The sequence below is a fragment of the Chenopodium album genome, chromosome 2 (assembly GCF_948465745.1).
Source record: "Chenopodium album chromosome 2, dcCheAlbu1.1, whole genome shotgun sequence".
NCBI classification, from domain to species: domain Eukaryota; kingdom Viridiplantae; phylum Streptophyta; class Magnoliopsida; order Caryophyllales; family Amaranthaceae; genus Chenopodium; species Chenopodium album.
This window is the reverse complement of record NC_137835.1, coordinates 32,620,372-32,625,079: the sequence shown is the minus strand read 5'-3', so window position 1 is coordinate 32,625,079 and position 4,708 is coordinate 32,620,372.

Below are 4,708 nucleotides of genomic sequence, written 5' to 3'. Positions count from 1 at the left end.
GGCAAGAAGCCTAACATTCAAACAGGTCCTCTTTCTGATGCTTTGGCTATCATGGGAGATGAAGTCTCCTTTGATCCGTCAATACTCATTCAACCTGTGAATAAACCTCTGCCAGAAGTTGTATTTATCTCAAACACTGAAGAAGTGAATGGGATTTAGGATAGTGATGATGAAGACGTCTATCTCAAAGACATAGCCTGTTCATCTCTCGGCACCAGTGAAGATGTTTGGGGGGACCTTGAGGTCAAGGTTCTCACCAGAAGTGGACGGTTGCAACAACCTAACCCACCTCCATCTCCACCACAATCAAATCCGATACTTGATCCCATCGACCCTGTGAATAGCGATGTGGTCAAACAGCTGCAAAAGACCAAGGTGGAGATGAATATATGGAAGCTTTTGGCCACTTCCCACGAGCATCGAAAGGCTGTAATGAATGCTCTGGTGAAGATAGGAGTTGATGACGACATGACTCCTCAAGGATTGGTCAACTTTCTCACTACTGAGTTGCCGAGTACCAGTAATCTGATCTCCTTTTCTGATAAGGATCTACCCCCGGAAGGGGATCAACATAATAAGGCCTTACACCTCACTGTAGTGTGTAGGCAGATGAATGTTCCTATGAGCCTGGTTGATAATGGCTCTGCAATCAATGTGTGCCCACTCCGTACTGCAAGGAAGTTGGGTATAAAGAACGAAGAATTGACTCCCTCCACTCAAGGGATTCGAGCTTACGATAATACTCGCCGTCAAGCCGTGGGTACTATCGTACTGAATATAACTACTGGGGCTATTGAACGTCGCACCAAGTTTCAGGTGGTGGACATTAAAGCCTCTTTCAATCTGTTATTAGGACGCCCTTGGCTTCATGAGCTAAAGGCAATTCCGTCGTCGCTTCACCAGAAAGTGAAAGCCATAGTGGGAGGGATTCCGATTACTATCGATGCTTCTCCTATGCGCATTCAAGTTATTGATACCCCTATCGTCCATGTTGAACACGATGAGGAAGATGAAGATCTGTGGGGATTTTCTTTAGATGATGTTCTTGCGATCGAAGAAGAGGAAAAGTGTCATCTCGACTTCGCTCCTTATTCAAACACTAGTATCAACGCCATTATGAAGAAGCAAGGTCACTTCCCTGGAATGACCCTTGGGCTTTAGAAGAAAATGGCTAAATCTTGGGGCCATCCTGGTGCAGTCAAGAAGGACACTTTCGGCTTAGGATTCGAGCCGACAAAGGAAGACCTGAAACGGGCTGCATTGAAATTAAAGGCTCACAACAATGCTCGAATCACGAAGACAGAAATGGCCATGGATCCATATCCGTTCACTCTCAACGGCCAGTACATCAAAGAAGGGGAAGACTTCCCATGCTATGAATTCCCCGAACCATTTGTCCATGATGGGATCCGTGAACCAGGATTTGAGGTATTCCTCGATTGTGACTTCATCGATGAAGAACTCTCCACAGTCGAGAAGTCAGCCAGCCTGAACTCTGATGATCTGGGAATTAACCTTCTTTTTGGAATGGAAAAAAATGAATCCAAGCCGGTCTGCAATGATAACTCTGAGCTCGTTCAAGCGGTCATAGCAAACAAGGAGTTTGATCCCTCCGAGTTAATCGTCCAAGCTGACAACTTTTCAAGGGGATGGCGCAAGACATTGAGGATCACTACGCCAAGTGGAGAGAAGTTGGAAATAACCGTTGGCGAGGGTCCTATGTTTGATGAGTCTGAATTGCCTGGGTCCGAGTCCGAGTCTGAGTCTAAGTCTGTAGATGAGTCCTTAGAGTTTGAGGCCGACCCTCTTTCTGCTATAGAGTTCAGCCCTGAATCTTTTGTTGAGCCTTATCCTTCTAGTCCTAATAATTCTGGTGAGGTCGCAGCTGACCTTGCCTCTCTTGATGTATTAGCCAGTGAATTCAATGAAATGAATACCTTTGCTTACGATGTGTGCCATTCCCCTAGCCCTGATCAATATTGCTTTGCTAATGATAAAAATGACAAAGAAATAATAAAAGCAATGGAAGAACACGAAAATAAAACAGCAGTTATTGAAGATACAGAAACAATTAATATTTCCAATGATACGACTGTTAAAGAAGTTAAAATTGGATTAACACTAAGTCAAGATGAACGCAAAGAGCTAATTAACTTGCTTAGTGAATTTGTTGATGTATTTGCTTGGTCATACCAAGATATGCCAGGAATTGACAGGGATATAGCTCAGCATACGATACCACTCATTCCAGGTGTGAAGCCTGTCAAACAAAAGCTGCGCCGAATGAAACCAGATGTGGCTCTCAAAATCAAAGAAGAAATTAGGAAACAATTGGCCGCAGGTTTCATCAGAGTATCCAAGTATCCGGAATGGATAGCAAATGTGGTCCCAGTTCCAAAGAAGGATGGAAGGGTCAGAATGTGTGTTGATTACAGGGATCTCAATAAAGCAAGCCCAAAAGATGGGTTCCCTCTACCTCACATTGACATTCTGGTCGATAATACAGCAAACCATGCACTCCTGTCATTCATGGATGGTTACGCCGGATATAATCAAGTATTGATGGCCGAAGAAGACATGGAGAAAACCACATTCATCACACAGTGGGGTACATATTGCTATACGGTAATGCCATTCGGGTTGAAAAACGCGGGTGCCACCTACCAAAGAGCAGCTACAACACTTTTACATGACATGATGCACAAAGAGGTGGAGGTCTATATTGATGACATGATTGTCAAGTCTAAAGATCGCCCAGGCCATATTGTCGCACTTCGCAAATTTTTTGCAAGACTCCGTAAGTATAACATGAGATTAAATCCAGCAAAATGTGCATTCGGAGTCACGTCAGGCAAATTACTTGGATATGTGATCAGTTCTCGAGGGATTGAAATAGATCCTTTAAAAGTAAAAGCGATCATGGCTATGCCACCACCCAAAAATGAGAAGGAGATTCGAGGCTTCATTGGAAGGTTGCAGTACATAAGTAGGTTCATATCAAAGCTCACAGCAATATGTGAACCTATATTCAAGAAGCTTAAGAAGAATTTCCCAATCACATGGGATGATGACTGCCAAAAGGCTTTCGACAAAATCAAAGAGTATTTGGCAAACCCACCCGTGCTAGCGCCAGCAATACCTGACTTTCCTCTTCGACTCTACCTTACAGTCACAAGAGAAACGATGGGGGCAATGCTAGCACAAGAGATCGAAAGCAAGGAGAATGCAATCTATTACTTGAGCAAGAAACTCCAAGGATATGAGACGCGATACACGCCACTCGAGAAGTTGTGTCTCGCACTTGTATGGGCCGCACAAAAACTGAGACATTACATGCTCACTCATACAGTGCATGTCGTGTCTAAGATGGATCCTCTCAAATATCTGTTCGAGAAAGCAACACTCAACGGAAGATTATCAAGATGGATAGTCAATCTAGCTCAATTTGATTTGAGATTTGTGCCACAAAAGGCCATCAAAGGTTCTGCAGTTTCTGACTTCTTAGCAGACTTTCCGCTAGAAGAAGCTGAGAAAGAAGAAGATGAGTATGATTTCCCTGACGAAGATTTACTCATGACCGAAGACGATAGTTGGACGCTCTATTTCGATGGAGCTTCAAACCAAAAGGGATGTGGTGTGGGAGTCTTGCTCATATCACCCAATGAAGAACACATCCCAATTTCCATGAAGCTCGACTTTGATGTCACCAACAATGCCGCAGAATATGAAGCATGCATTTTGGGATTAGAAACAGCTGTCGCCTTGGGAATCAAGAAACTCAGAATTTACGGTGACTCTTCACTAATCATTAACCAAATCTCTAAGAGATGGAAAGTGAGGAGTGAAAGTCTCGCTACATATCAAGCTCACCTGGAAACTCTCACGGAGCAACTAGATGAAGTGGAATATACGTATCTGCCAAGAGAAGAAAACCAGTTTGCTGACGCACTAGCTAAGTTAGCATCAATGGTGCGAATTCCAGCTGACACGATCAGAATGCCATTGACCATAGAGAGAAGGTATGAACCAGCTTATGTTCATGCACTTGATGATGAACAAGAATCACAGGAGGAAGACGAAGAACCGTGGTATACAGACATCCTTAATTATGTGACAAGAGCAGAGTATCCTCCTAATACTGATAAAAGAGCACGCCGTGCTTTGAGGCTCCTGGCCTCACAGTATGTGCTCATCAGGGGAGAACTCCACAAGAGAACCGCAACAGGAAGGAATCTCTTATGTATAACCAAGAAAGAGGCACATAAAACCATGGAAAACCTTCATGCTGGTATATGTGGAACTCACATGAATGCAAAGATGTTAGTCCAAAAAATTCAACGACAAGGTTACTATTGGACTACTATGGAGCGAGATTGTCACGAGTACGTCAAAAAATGTATGAAGTGTCAAATCTATGCAAACTTACAGCATGTTCCACCTTCACTTCTCTACACATATACTTCTCCATGGCCTTTCTCCACTTGGGGCATTGACATCATTGGCAAAATCACACCACCAGGACAAGGAGGGCATGAATTCATTCTCGTAGCAATCGACTACTTCACCAAATGGGTCGAGGCAGCCTCATATGCCAAGCTGACGGCAAAACACGTAGCTCAATTCATTGAGAAAAATATTATATGCCGCTATGGGGTACCACATGAGATGATCAGTGACGATGGAACACATTTCCAAGCCGAATGTGCGG